This window comes from Ambystoma mexicanum, chromosome 14, assembly GCF_040938575.1.
Source record: "Ambystoma mexicanum isolate Mex_15411 chromosome 14, UKY_AmexF1_1, whole genome shotgun sequence".
Taxonomy (NCBI): Eukaryota; Metazoa; Chordata; class Amphibia; order Caudata; family Ambystomatidae; genus Ambystoma; species Ambystoma mexicanum.
In genome coordinates, this window is record NC_090940.1 from 405,536,346 (window position 1) to 405,552,684 (window position 16,339).

Sequence of the window (16,339 nt, forward strand, 5' to 3'; positions counted from 1 at the left end):
GCTTCCCCAGTGACAACCGCCCATAACCCATGCTTGCCCAGTGACACCCGCCCATAACCCATGCTTGCCCACTGATACCTGCACATAAGCCATGCTTCCTCAGTGACACCTGCACATAACCCATGCTTGCACAGTGACACCCGCACATAACCCATGCTTACCCAGTGATACCTGCATATAACCCATGCTTCACCAGTGACATCCGCCCATAACCCATGCTTGCCCAGTGATACCTGCACATAACCTATGCTTGCCCAGTGATACCTGCCCATAACCCATGATTGCCCAGTGATACCTGCATATAACCCATGCTTCCCCAGTGAAACCCGCCCATAGCCCATGATTGCCCAGTGATACCTGCATATAACCCATGCTTGCCCAGTGACACCCGCCCATAACCCATGCTTATCCAGTGATACCTGCATATAACCCATGCTTTCCCAGTGACACCTGCACATAACCCATATTTGCCCAGTGATACCCGCAAATAACCCATGCTTGCCTACTGATACACGCACATAACCCATGCTTCCCCGGTGACACCTGCACATAACACATGCTTGCCCAGTGACACCCATACAAAACTCATGCTTGCCCAGTCACCCCCACATAACCCATGCTTCCCCAGTGACACCCATATAAAACTCATGCTTGCCCAGTGACACCCATACAAAACTCATGCTTCCCCAGTGACACCCATACAAAACCCATGCTTGCCCACTGATACGTGCACATAACACATGCTTGCCCAGTGACAGCTGCACATGACCCATGCTTGCCCAGTGACACCCATACAAAACCCATGCTTGCCCAGTAACACCTGCATATAACCCATGCTTGCCCGGTGCCACCGCACATAACCCATGCTTGCATAGTAACACCTGCACATAATCCATGCTTGCCCACTGATACCTGCACATAACATATGCTTGCCCAGTGACACCTGCACATAACACATGCTTGCCCAGTGACACCCATACAAAACCCATGCTTGCCCGTGAATACATGCACATAACCCATGCTTGCCCAGTGACACCCACACATAACCCATGCTTGCCCAGTGATACCTGCATATAACCCATGCTTGCTTGGTGACACCCGCACATAACCCAAGCTTGCCCACTGACACCCGCACATAACCTATGCTTGCCCAGTGATACCTGCATATAACCCATGCTTCCCCAGAGACACCTGCCCATAACCCATGCTTGCCCAGTGACAGCCGCAAATAACCCATGGTTGCCCACTGATACCCGCACATAACCCATGCTTGCCCAGTGACACCCATATAAAACTCATGCTTGCCCAGTGACACCCGTACAAAACTCATGCTTCCCCAGTGACACCCATACAAAACCCATGCTTGCCCACTGATACGTGAACATAACACATGCTTGCCCAGTGACAGCTGCACTGACCCATGCTTGCCCAGTGACACCCATACAAAACCCATGCTTGCCCAGTAACACCTGCATATCACCCATGCTTGCCCGGTGACACCGCACATAACCCATGCATGCATAGTAACACCTGCACATAATCCATGCTTGCCCACTGATACCTGCACATAACATATGCTTGCCCAGTGACACCTGCACATAACACATGCTTGCCCAGTGACACCGATACAAAACCCATGCTTGCCCGTGAATACATGCACATAACCCATGCTTGCCCAGTGATACCCACACATAACCCATGCTTGCCCAGTGATACCAGCATATAACCCATGCCTGCTTGGTGACACCCGCACATAACCCATGCTTCCCCAGTGAAACCCGCCCATAACCCATGCTTGCCCAGTGATACCTGCATATAAACCATGCTTGCCCAGTGACACCCGCCCATAACCCATGCTTATCCAGTGATACCTGCATATAACCCATGCTTTCCCAGTGACACCTGCACATAACCCATGTTTGCCCAGTGATACCCGCAAATAACCCATGCTTGCCTGCTGATACATGCACATAACCCATGCTTCCCCGGTGACACCTGCACATAACCCATGCTTGGCCAGTGACACCCATACAAAACCCATGCTTGCCCAGTCACCCCCACATAACCCATGCTTCCCCAGTGACACCCATATAAGACTCATGCTTGCCCAGTGACACCCATACAAAACTCATGCTTCCCCAGTGACACCCATACAAAACCCATGCTTGCCCACTGACACGTGCACATAACACATGCTTGCCCGGTGACACCGCACATAACCCATGCTTGCATAGTAACACCTGCACATAATCCATGCTTGCCCACTGATACCTGCACATAACACATGCTTGCCCAGTGACACCCATACAAAACCCATGCTTGCCCGTGAATACATGCACATAACCCATGCTTGCCCAGTGACACCCACACATATCCCATGCTTGCCCAGTGATACCTGCATATAACCCATGCTTGCTTGGTGACACCCGCACATAACCCAAGCTTGCCCACTGACACCCGCACATAACCTATGCTTGCCCAGTGATACCTGCATATAACCCATGCTTCACCAGAGACACCTGCCCATAACCCATGCTTGCCCAGTGACACCCGCAAATAACCCATGGTTGCCCACTGATACCCGCACATAACCCATGCTTGCCCAGTGACACCCGTACAAAACTCATGCTTTCCCAGTGACACCCATACAAAACCCATGCTTGCCCACTGATACGTGAACATAACACATGCTTGCCCAGTGACAGCTGCACTGACCCATGTTTGCCCAGTGACACCCATACAAAACCCATGCTTGCCCAGTAACACCGCACATAACCCATGCTTGCATAGTAACACCTGCACATAATCCATGCTTGCCCACTGATACCTGCACATAACATATGCTTGCCCAGTGACACCTGCACATAACACATGCTTGCCCAGTGACACCCATACAAAACCCATGCTTGCCCGTGAATACATGCACATAACCCATGCTTGCCCAGTGACACCCACACATAACCCATGCTTGCCCAGTGATACCAGCATATAACCCATGCTTGCTTAGTGACACCCGCACATAACCCATGCTTGCCCACTGACACCCGCACATAACCTATGCTTGCCCAGTGATACCTGCATATAACCCATGCTTCCCCAGTGACACCTGCCCATAATCCATGCTTGCCCAGTGACACCCGCAAATAACCCATGGTTGCCCACTGATACCCGCACATAACCCATGCTTGCCCAGTGATACCTGCATATAACCCATGCTTCACCAGTGACACCCGCCCATAACCCATGCTTGCCCAGTGATACCTGCACATAACCTATGCTTGCCCAGTGATACCTGCCCATAACCCATGATTGCCCAGTGATACCTGCATATAACCCATGCTTCCCCAGTGAAACCCGTCCATAACCCATGCTTGCCCAGTGATACCTGCATATAACCCATGCTTGCCCAGTGACACCCGCCCATAACCCATGCTTATCCAGTGATACCTGCATATAACCCATGCTTTCCCAGTGACACCCGGACATAACCCATGTTTGCCCAGTGATACCCGCAAATAACCCATGCTTGCCTACTGATACATGCACATAACCCATGCTTCCCCGGTGACACCTGCACATAACCCATGCTTGCCCAGTGACACCCATATAAAACTCATGCTTGCCCAGTGACACCCGTACAAAACTCATGCTTCCCCAGTGACACCCATACAAAACCCATGCTTGCCCACTGATACGTGAACATAACACATGCTTGCCCAGTGACAGCTGCACTGACCCATGTTTGCCCAGTGACACCCATACAAAACCCATGCTTGCCCAGTAACACCGCACATAACCCATGCTTGCATAGTAACACCTGCACATAATCCATGCTTGCCCACTGATACCTGCACATAACATATGCTTGCCCAGTGACACCTGCACATAACACATGCTTGCCCAGTGACACCCATACAAAACCCATGCTTGCCCGTGAATACATGCACATAACCCATGCTTGCCCAGTGACACCCACACATAACCCATGCTTGCCCAGTGATACCAGCATATAACCCATGCTTGCTTAGTGACACCCGCACATAACCCATGCTTGCCCACTGACAACCGCACATAACCTATGCTTGCCCAGTGATACCTGCATATAACCTATGCTTCCCCAGTGACACCTGCCCATAATCCCTGCTTGCCCAGTGACACCCGCAAATAACCCATGGTTGCCCACTGATACCCGCACATAACCCATGCTTGCCCAGTGATACCTGCATATAACCCATGCTTCACCAGTGACACCCGCCCATAACCCATGCTTGCCCAGTGATACCTGCACATAACCTATGCTTGCCCAGTGATACCTGCCCATAACCCATGATTGCCCAGTGATACCTGCATATAACCCATGCTTCCCCAGTGAAACCCGTCCATAACCCATGCTTGCCCAGTGATACCTGCATATAACCCATGCTTGCCCAGTGACACCCGCCCATAACCCATGCTTATCCAGTGATACCTGCATATAACCCATGCTTTCCCAGTGACACCCGCACATAACCCATGTTTGCCCAGTGATACCCGCAAATAACCCATGCTTGCCTACTTATACATGCACATAACCCATGCTTCCCCGGTGACACCTGCACATAACCCATGCTTGCCCAGTGACACCCATACAAAACCCATGCTTGCCCAGTCACCCTCACATAACCCATGCTTCCCCAGTGACACCCATATAAAACTCATGCTTGCCCAGCGACACCCATACAAAACTCATGCTTCCCCAGTGACACCCATACAAAACCCATGCTTGCCCACTGATACGTGCACATAACACATGCTTGCCCAGTGACAGCTGCACATGACCCATGCTTGCCCAGTGACACCCATACAAAACCCATGCTTGCCCAGTAACACCTGCATATAACCCATGCTTGCCCGGTGACACCGCACATAACCCATGCTTGCATAGTAACACCTGCACATAATCCATGCTTGCCCACTGATACCTGCACATAACCTATGCTTGCCCAGTGACACCTGCACATAACACATGCTTGCCCAGTGACACCCATACAAAACTCATGCTTGCCCGTGAATACATGCACATAACCTATGCTTGCCCAGTGACACCCACACATAACCCATGCTTGCCCAGTGATACCTGCCTATAACCCATGCTTGCTTGGTGACACCTGCACATAACCCATGCTTGCCCACTGACACCCGCACATAACCTATGCTTGCCCAGTGATACCTGCATATAACCCATGCTTCCCCAGAGACACCTGTCCATAACCCATGCTTCCCCAGTGACACCTGCACATAACCCATGCTTTCCAGTGACACCCATGCAAAAGCCATGCTTGCACAGTCACCCCCACATGACCCATGCTTGTCCACTGACACCTGCACATAACCCATGCTTCCCCAGTGAAACCTGCACATAACCCATGCTTGCCAGTGATACCTGCACATAACTCATGCTTGCCCACTGACACCCGCGCATAACCCATGCTTGCCAGTGACACCCATACAAAACCCATGCTTGCTCGGTCACTCCCACATGACCCATGCTTGTCCAGTGACACCTGCACATAACCCATGCTTGCCCACTGGTACCTGCACATAACCCATGCTTGCCAGTGATACCTGCATATAACCCATGCTTGCCCACTGATACCTGGACATAGCCCATGCTTCCCCAGTGACACCTGCACATAACCCATGCTTGCCCAATGACACCTGCACATAACCCATGCTTGCCCAGTGACACCCATACAAAACCCATGCTTCCCCGTTGACACCTGCACATAACCCATGCTTGCCCAGTTACACCCAGACAAAAACCATGCTGCCCAGTAACACCCACACAAAACCTATGATTGCCCGTGAATACCTGCACATAACCCATGCTTCCCCAGTGACACCTGCACATAACCCATGCTTGCCCAGTGACACCCACACAAAACCTATGATTGCCTACTGATACCTTCACATAACCCATGCTTCCCCAGTGACACCTGCACATAACCCATGCTTGCCCAGTGACACCCACACAAAACCTATGATTGCCTGCGAATACATGCACATAACCCATGCTTGCCCAGTTACACCCAGACAAAAACCATGCTGCCCAGTAACACCCACACAAAACCTATGATTGCCCGTGAATACCTGCACATAACCCATGCTTCCCCAGTGACACCTGCACATAACCCATGCTTGCCCAGTGACACCCACACAAAACCTATGATTGCCCACTGATACCTTCACATAACCTATGCTTGCCCAGTGACACCTGCACATAACCCATGCTTGCCCAGTGACACCCACACAAAACCCATGATTGCCTGCGAATACATGCACATAACCCATGCTTGTCTAGTGCCTTTATTAATGTGTAGCATGATTATTAAGATTGTCACTTATTAACTGAGGGCACTCATTAATGCCACAGAGGGCACGGTTGCTCCAAATCTTGTTTGCATTCGATCGTTTACACACACTATGTATTCGTTCTGTTATTGGTTAGTCTGTGCCATTAGTACCCTTCTACTTTCCTTTCACTCTTTCCCTGTCCCACTGTTTACTCGTGTTTCCCCTGTTTTAACACCCAGTATAGCGCTCTCTGGGATTGTCAAGCTTTGTGCTGTCGTGGTGGGGTATGGAACCGGATTTCCGTTCCCCTGTCACCCTACACGCTACCTGCAAAAAGCACGTTTTTAGGCCAGAATGACATGTTTATACTGCCGTAAAACCAGTTTATTCCAACAGAGTGCACCTATTTAAGCACCTGCATTACACATGTCTACCGAAAGCCTTAATTGGGGGTGGTATTTACCCTTAAAGACTAATGAAGTGAAAACCAAATTGTTGAGGCGATTTTGACTGTTTCAAAACTTTTTTTGCCCATAGTACTGCAAATGACAAACATTGCATGGAGAGGACTGCATTTCACGAAAGTACAATTGCAGCGGATCATTGCATGCAATGTCTTTCTTTTTTTATACACGAGACGCCATGTCATTTATTTTGATGAAATGGATTCGATAAAAGGAAAAAAATAAATAATATGACATCAAGGGTCCGGTGTGACAGATCACAAACTGTTGTGCATCTTGCACGTCACATTTTGTTTGACAAGTTCTTCACACAACATGAGCAATCCTCGTGTTGTGTTTAGTGCCCTCCCTCCCTCCTGATCTATCCTTCCTCAGGGCAATGCATTTGTCAAGGAAGAAAGACAACGCAGAGCAACATAGGTTCGAATCCCGGTCCTGCACTTAGAGACTGGTCTCCAGTATTCAGCCCCGCGGCATTTCCTTATTCACACAGGGCCTTTCGTTACTATGAGGTGGATCAGAATTGTGAGCTGCTGGAACTTTCTTGGCTACGCCCACTACTTATTCATGCGTTTATGGGTTGTAGGGACAGGCATAACATTTTCTCAGGCACCAATGAAAAAATGGCACACAGTTGCACATGGCAATTCATTCCTTTTGTGCCAGATTGTTTAAATAGTACCCAAGGGGGAGTTTTTTGATAAAATGTGATGAAAATTGTGCATTTAGATATGTATTTAGCAACACAGGTCAAAACGACCAGCCCCATGGTGAAGTACATCATGAAAGCACCCCACATTGGCCAATAAAGTGGCCACCCCAGCATTTTGCATTTTTGTTTCGGGCATTGCCCTATTGCCCTATAGGCCAGTCCGAGCCTGGGGACAGGTGCCTACTGCGCTTCTATTCTTCCACCCCCATGGGCGCAGGCAGCACGTTTTAGGGGATGGCCTGAGTGGGCTAGGTTGACTGACCTAGCTGACCTACAGAGCAGTGGCTGGACAGAGCAGGACACAGATGTTAAACGGCACCTGGGCTTCTCTGTTAACAAAGGCCCTGTAATGTTAAGCGTTTCATTGTTAGCACCTGCATTTTTATGCATACATTTTAAGGCAATTGAAATCGTGATGTGGGTTTAGTACTTGCATTCCAGGGGAGTGATTGAAAGGGTGGAAAGGGGACAGGAAACCACTCATTCTCATTCTCAAAGCAGTCCTTAGGTGGGTGCTTTCAGACTTAACGGATAGAGTTAACTGCTTGTAACATTGAATCACCACTAAAATAGTCTGATTAGAATGCGCAAAGGAGACAGATGCACCCCACACACATAAGTTTGCCCCTCCCCCACCACCTCTGAAGTTAGCGCCTCTCCCCACATTGGAAGGGACGCCCCCGTCCGAAACGTAGGTTTCATTACACCCCTGAGTGCATGGGCGTAAAAGAGACACTGTAGCGGAGCTGTGAGCACAGATGAGTCATTCCCCCGTGCTTCTGTGATGCATGTTACTAAACTGCACCTTCCTGTTTCCCCTAATCCCGCTGGCTGGGAGAAGGTGCTAAAGCTTCTATGTAGGTTTGGGCAGAGATGATTCAGGGTCTTTCAATCAAATCACAGCTGTATACTGGCCACAACTGCAGACCACATTCACTGGATTCAAAATGTAGCTTTCCATGCCGCCTCCCCAGTTTCTACCAACACCAGGCAGGCCTCGGGCCGCATCGAACTAATAGTCACATGTGTTGCTCCTATATGGAAGACATTGGGGAACTGGCTACACCGCTGACAGAAAGTACGGCAGGTTGCTGGACGCATTGTGTGCCCGGTCCTAGTATTTGTGGGGTCCTGGGCGGCAAAAGATCTGCGGGGCCCCCTCATTTGCATAAATAGTGACATCAGTGATAGTACAGAAAATGAGCTCACAGAACGAGTCTCTAATACACAAAGGGATCGTGGGAAGTTACATTAAAAACATGTTGCCACAAGCAAACCAGCAGGTAAACTGACTGTACAGTATATTAATTGTCACTGTTAATATTTACCTATGTGGAAATATCAGGAGTGAGGCGTTTTCTGAAGTGTCTGAAGTCAGTGCAGGTTGAATACCTTGTATAGACTTTTAATTTTGGCAGATCAAGCATACTGAGATAAACGGATTTGCCTGGGACCACACACTTGGGTTAAGTGGAGAAGCCATGATTTGAGACCATTCTGCAATTCTGGTACTTGGACGCAGCTCTTCCCTGTTGTAGTTGGTAGAAATATTGTTTTCGAAAGGACTTCTCGAAACATTTCATTGAAAACGCCATCTGACTGGAAGACATTGCAAAAAATATAGTGATTGGGTTTAGCTGCGTAAATTGACTGCTGTTTTTCGCGATTGTTTTTATTTTGATTGTGTTTGTATTTGGCCATGTTGCCCAAACTAGCAATATTCTTTTATTTCAGATGCTGCAGATAAGGATTATTTTGGCTGTCACAAAAATAAACTCCAAGCGGGTTCCAAGGATGTCATGCCAGGGCAGAGATTGGGCCTGAGGCAAACAGGTCAGGTTGTGTCTACTGCACGATTGCCTTATAGTTCAATAGACCCCATTTACCTGGGAAGTCATTAGGCAGTGAGAGTAAGCAATATTTCAGGTTTTTAAATGTTAACAAAATACAGGGCTGAAGTCCTAATAATGTGTGGGAGGGGAGCTCAATAACAAACTATAGGTGCTGAGGACATGGTGGCAGAAGGTGCATTTCCACCTGTTCTCCTGGCTGTGATCATCTTTCTCACTGGTCCTGGCATGCTTTCTGTCTTCCCTGCTGCTGGGTTCAGGCTTGCTGACATGTTATCATGCATCTTGCAGTGGTGCTCACTTCAAAATGGGAAGGGGCCCTCATCAATGGACCCACTAAATCTTGATAGGAGAGGGTGGGCAGCCCAAATCTGTTTTGCGGGCACTGTGGTAGCATGGGGAAGCAAGGGATCCTATAGAAGAATACTTCAAAGACAGCTCAGTAGGTTAGGTGACTGTTGCTGGGATGTTATATGTTTAGACCTTCCTGTAAATTATATGACGTTTGTTTCTATTCTGCTGCAAAATGTGCTTTAAAATGTGTTGTTTTGACCTGTGAATGCTGTGACGGGGCGTCCCACAACAAATAACCATGCTGACTCTTAATGGACAGAATGGCTGCTACTGTTCTAGATTCTCTGGGGTCTAAGGGACTGGGGATGATTGGCACTAGGGCATTCTCTTTCCTCTCTCAACTTCCCTGGCTTGGGACCCACCGCCCAGTCCCCGATGTCCCTACTGGGTTCTTAGTCACTACCGATCGGTAACACCTACCTGTGTTTCTAACTAGGACTATAGGTGTTTTCCCTAAGACGCTGTCTCCCTGTCTCCCTAGGGAACTTCTGACTTTCCCTCTCCTATTGTTGGTAAGTCTCTTTGGGAATAGGGAACAGTGCCTTCTTTCACCCAGCATCACGCACACTCCTTTCACAACCTCTCACACTTGACCCTTTCCTGTACTGATCCCTTAATCTATTATCCTCCCACCACGTTACTGTCCCTGCAATCTCTCACTCCGCCTTTCCACCTTCGATCTTACTTCCTTTCCCACTCCTATTCTTTACTGCCACTTGTCCTTCCAACTATCCCTCTACCTTGGCTCCTGTTACCTCCTTCCTCTCACTCTACTTCCCCACCTCTTGCTATTCCCCACTTTATAGTTTCTATCTCCCTTAATGCCATTATCCCCTCCTACTCTCCCACTCACTGTCGCTCTCCCCACTCGACTACTGTTTCTATTTCCTTGCTACCACTAGCTCTCTACTAGCTTCACTGCTCCAAGACACTCATGGTGCCCTGCAAACCGCTCTCACTGTTACAGAACCCAGGGATATGGTGCACCGCTCACCCTCTACTAACCCGTGTTCGACCCTCAGGGACTCCCAGGGATATTGTGCCCTGTACACCCTTCTCGCTGCTACAAACCCCAGGGATATAGTGCCCGGCTCACCCAGGGATATGGTGCCCTGTCCACCCAGGGATATGGTGCCATGCCTACTCAGGGATATGGTGCCCTGCCCACCCAGGGATATGGTGCCCTGCCTACACAGGGATATGATGCCCTGCCCAACCAGGGATATGGTGCCCTGCTCATCCAGGGATATGGTGCCCTGCTCACCCAGGGATATGGTGCCCTGCTCACCCAGGGATATGGTGCCCTGCCCACCCAGGGATATGGTGCCCTGCTCATCCAGGGATATGGTGCCCTGCTCACCCAGGGATATGGTGCCTTGCTCATCCCTGTACTACCAACTACCACTCCACCACTGTAATTCTTCCGTTGCAATTGACGCCACCTACTCCCTTTGTTCCCAACAACTATTACTGCTACATCCGTTCCTACTACTGCACTCCTCCACTACTCCTACTCTACCTCTAATACTCACACTCTCCTCTCTCTCACACACAAACACTCCGCAGACCCCCTCCTTAACAATAGCCTCTACACTCCAGTCGCTCTCACCTCCTCTGGTCTCTTGGACATCCTCCTCCGTCTCCTGTCCTCACCCAACTAACCCACACTTTCACACTCACAAACGCCTCCTTAAATACCCCACCCGTCCCAGGATTGGGCACTCACCCTGTCCAATCACTTACCTGACTCAAGGGGGAGTGGCAGGGTAGTGTTTAGGGAGGCTTCAAAAAGGGCTTGTAAGCCCCACCCCCATTTCCAGACAAGGAGAGTGAAAGAGTTCCTGAGGAGCTGGAGTCCCTGTTCCATGAGGCCTTCTAATAGTCCTTTTCAATCGTAATATCTCTGGTAAGCTGGTGGGAGCCTCGTTAATAAGGCCTCTTTTCTGAATGGTGTGTAGATTTCTCGAGACTTTGCTACACTGCTTTCTCGTGCGGCCGGTGCTACCGCTGTGTGCTGTGAAGAACTGCTGCTGCGTGGTGGCTTCCGTCTGCTGCCTCCCGCTGCGGTATCGTCCTGTCAGTGTTCGCCATCATCATAGGTAAGGTGGGATGGGAGGGGGGCTGTAAACAGTTGTGCAAGCACCGGGGAATGTTTGGGATGGACTCCCTCCCTTCCCGGGCACGGCCGGTTGACAAATGCATGCTTTATGTATAATGTTAGGAAAATGACAAATTCTACAAAAGAAATGCGTTTTAGTGTGTTAAATATGAACATGTGAAAATAAGGCAGATCGTTTAAAACTATTTTGTGTGAAAAATGTAATGTTCCTGGAGCAGGGCATAGATTTAGGCAGCTAACTGGTGTTTTGTGTGTGTTTTAAAAATAAAAATGACCTTTGGCATTTCTTAACACGGAAACGTTAGGAATGCCTTTTCCTAAACAATGGTCTCTTAAATGAGCCATCGCATGTAAATTGATCCCACTTTAAATCATCTGCTATAAGAAAGAAAGTGATAAGCAGTACTTATGGGCCTTGAGCTAGGGCTCTTCGAACTGAACTCCCTCACTAAATTTATTTAAAAATATGAGTGGCAATACTGCTCTTTGCCAGTAGATATTTACAATCACAACACCAGTTAAAGAAATGTGAAATTAGGTACTTTTCACATTGTATTAAAGTATCATTAGAATGCCTTTAATTAGTATGTACCATTAATTAATTTCTTTCAGAGAAACTGTGTGTTATGGGGCCGCCGGCCTACAAAAGACGCTGCGACACTCGGCACATCTTCACTCCAACTTTATTAACACAGAACTGCCCACTTCCCCGCTTTCCCGCTTCTCCCTCCCCTTTGTCCCGCCCCCCGTTCCCTCTGTCCATTCCTTTCTCTTAAAGGGGCCCTGTCCATTTCCCATGCCCAACACCCCCCCCCCTTACTTATCATTGAAGTCTGTCCTCACATCTCTTCGATGAGCCGGGGGGGCCGTCTGGCTAGCCGGTGGGGCCGCTCGACTCGCTCTTCTCGTTCGCCCTCCTGGATTGCCGGTGGCGGCGCCTCGGGCGGGTCGGGAGGGGTCTCTGAGTCTATGGGGTCTTCTTCCTCCAGAGGCATGCCTTCCGATTTGTCTCCTTGGACCATTCGCCTGAAGTATGACGCATTGCGGGTTATTTCGCCCCGGTCTCCTAGGGCGGTGATCATGGATCCTTTCACTTCTGTCACTATCATGGACTCGGGTTGATGTCTTGAGTCCGTTTTGCGGCGTTGGGCCTGCCTGACTAGCACCGTTTCTCCCACGGGGATCAGGGGTTCCTTGGCTTTCCTTTTCCGGTCAGTCCATTCTTTGGCCTTCTGTCTCCTCTCTGCTTCTCGCCGTCGAATCTCGTCATCCTCCTCCGGCGTGTAGTCCTCGAGTTGGGGAAGCCTGGTCCTTGGTTTGTATTTGATCATGAGTGCAGCTGGGGTGTGTCCGGTTGCCTCGTGGGGGGTATGCCGGTAGCTTCGTAGCATCTGTGAGATGGCTTGTGGCATCGCAGCTTGGTCTGTCGCCGCTTTTTGGCGTGTGCGCTTAATGTTCGCCATGAATCGCTCCACCATCCCGTTGGCTTGGGGCCATAGTGGTGTGATCTTCTGGTGGTGGAATCCAAGATGCGCCGCGAATTTCTTAAACTCTTGTCCTTGGAATGGGGATCCATTATCCGTCTTCACTACGTTGGGGACGCCCCATTCGCTGAATACTTCGTCTATCGGGCCTACCACGTGGTGGAAGGCTGTGGATTGTACGTGTTTTACTAATGGGAATCGGGAGTATTCATCTATGGCCACGAGCAGGTGACCCCCTTCTTCGAGTGGGCCGTAGAAATCAAGTGCTACTCGTTGCCACGGTCCGTCCGGGAGCGGAACTATGCGCAGGGGGCAGGGTGGTGATCCGGCCGCATTTATCTGGCAAGAGTTGCAGTGTCTTAGTATGTCGTCTACAATGGTGTCCATGTGGGGGAACCACACCTGGTTTCTGAGTATTTTTTTTGTATTCGCCGCGCCCCGGTGACCCTCGTGGGCGATCATAACTAGTGGCTTTCTAAGACTCTTGGGTGCTACCAGGCGGTTCCCTCTGAGTAGTGTGCCTTGGTCTGTTGTGGCCAGTTCGTTGTGTATCTTCTCCATTCTGGCCAGGTCTCTTCTGTCTACTTCTCCCCCTTCCCCTTCTTCGAAGTGTTGGTTGGCAGCCTGTCGCCACTTGTTGGTGTTGGTGAGGTGGACGGCCGCTCTAATGGTGGGGTCAGCTCTGCTCTTTTCTGCAAATAGTTCAGCGGTGATGGCTGGGGGGAGAGCATTGTGTGATAGGTATGCGATATATTCATCGGCTTCTCCTTGCATCGCGGTGTCTGGAGCGCCATCTGGGTGCCGTGATAGATAGTCTGCTGGGTTTGCGTCGCCACCAGGTTTGTGGATGATGGTATAATCGTATTCCTGGAGGCGGATACCCCATCGTTCGATGCGTGGGGGCATCTTAATTCTCGGGTTGCCAAACAGGGCCAGTAAGGCCTGGTGGTCCGTGATGAGGGTGAACCTTTGTCCGATAACGAAGTGGTGAAATTTTTCGCACGCCCACACTGCCGCCATGCTCTCCCGCTCTGCCTGTGAGTAGGCTTGTTCGGTGGAGTTGAGTGCGCGACTGGCGTACGCCACTATGTTAGTTTTGGAGTTGTCTTGTGGGTCTGTTTGAGCCAGGATGGCACCCAGCCCCACTGGGCTAGCGTCTGCAGTAATTTCTGTCCGCCAGCTCGGGTTGAAGTACGCCAGTTGGCGATTGGCCGCAAGCTCTTGTTTAATCGAGGCGAACGCCTGTTGGCATTGGTCCGTCCACTGGAAGGGTTGGTCCTTTTTTAGCAGGTGCCGCAGGGGGCATGTTAGTGACGCATATTGTGGGAGATAGCGGGCGCAGTATCCCGCCATGCCCAGAAACGAGCGGAGTTCGGAGGTGTCTTGCGGACTAGGCAGGTTGGTAATGGCGCGGATCTTGTCCGGGTCGGCTTTTATTCCTTGGTCCGAGAAGATGTGGCCGAAGAAACATAGGGTGCGTGTGTTGATTTCGCACTTCTGACTGTTGAGTGTCAGTCCGGCGTCTTGTAGGATGCGGCACACTTGGTGTAGGGCTGTGTCATGCTGGTCCTGTGTGGCGCCAAAGATGAGGATGTCATCGCTGTAGTTGAATGCATTGGGGACGGAGCAAATCAGTCTGTGTATTGTTTCCTGAAATATCTCGGCAGCGGACGAGATTCCAAAGTTGACTCGCTTGTAGCGGAATAGGCCCTCATGGGTGGTGAATGTCGTGATGGGCCTCGATGCCGGGTCAATTACTAGCTGGTGATATCCCTGGTTGAGATCCAGCTTTGAGAATTTAGTGGCTTGGTTGAGCCTGATTAGCATGTCCTCTATGTTGGGGCCCGGGTGCCTTTCCCGTTGAATGGCGGTATTGGGGATTCTCATGTCCACACAGAGGCGGAGGCGTCCATCTGCTTTGGGGACGACTACCAGTGGGGAAACCCACGGGGTGGGTCCTGTTGCCCTCTCTATGATGTCATTGTCCAGTAGCGTTTGTAACTTGTGCGACACCTTCGCCTGCAGGTGGAACCCTACCCTCCTGGGGTGTTGTGGTACTGGCTGGATCTTGGGATCAACATGTAGTGTGATGACGTTGTCCTTCAGCCTGCCGACACCTTTAAATAGGGCTGGGTACGCCAGTTTCAGATTTTCTATGTTCGGGGCACTGTGATGAATGGCTTGTATGACACAGGAATTAGGTGGGACGCCTTGTATCACTTCTGACATTTCGTAGTGAAAGTCGATGAGGCCTAGGGCTGTGGCCGTCTTGTGGCTGAGCAGGCATCTGGCAGTCGCCTGGCTGAGGATGACGTGTATCGTGGTCGTTGCTCTCTTGCCCCTGTGTATGAGATCACATGTGAATTGTCCTTTTGAGGTCAGTGGCTGTGTTGCGCCCCATTGAAATATGTGGGCGTAGGATGGTTGTAAGGGAAACTTGTCTGCTAGATGCTCGTATGCTATGTAGCTCATGACATTCACGGTTGCGCCGGTGTCCACTAGGAACGGTGTGTCTATCTCTCCCAGGTGTACCGTCACTCTGGGTGCCGCGCTGTCGTCGGAGGCTTCCGAGATGAGTCGGACATATTCCCTGCTGTATCGGTCGTATTCGGCATAGGGTAGGTATTCGGCAGGGTGTTCTTCCACTGGCGGGTTTTCGTATGGGTCTCTATTGTTGTCTTCCCTCCGGATCTCCTCTTCAGGGTATGCTTGCATGTGATATATTTGTTCATGGTTGGCATAGGGTGCATCTGCTTGGTCCACTTGTAGATTTTCGACCGCTCTGATGAACCCAGAGTTGTTTGGTGCTCTGGGGTTGACGGCTGGTTTGCCGTATTCTCGTTCCGCATACGGTCTTGGGTTGGGTGGTCTCATTGGCTCGGGTCGCGGCTCGAACTTCTTTGTGACCGGTTGCTGGCTGTGTGGTCTGTATGTTGACAGTGGGGGTGTCTTCTCCCGACACATGCTCTGAAAGTGGTTCTCTTGTCCGCACCTCAAGCACATCTGGCCAATTGCGGGGCATT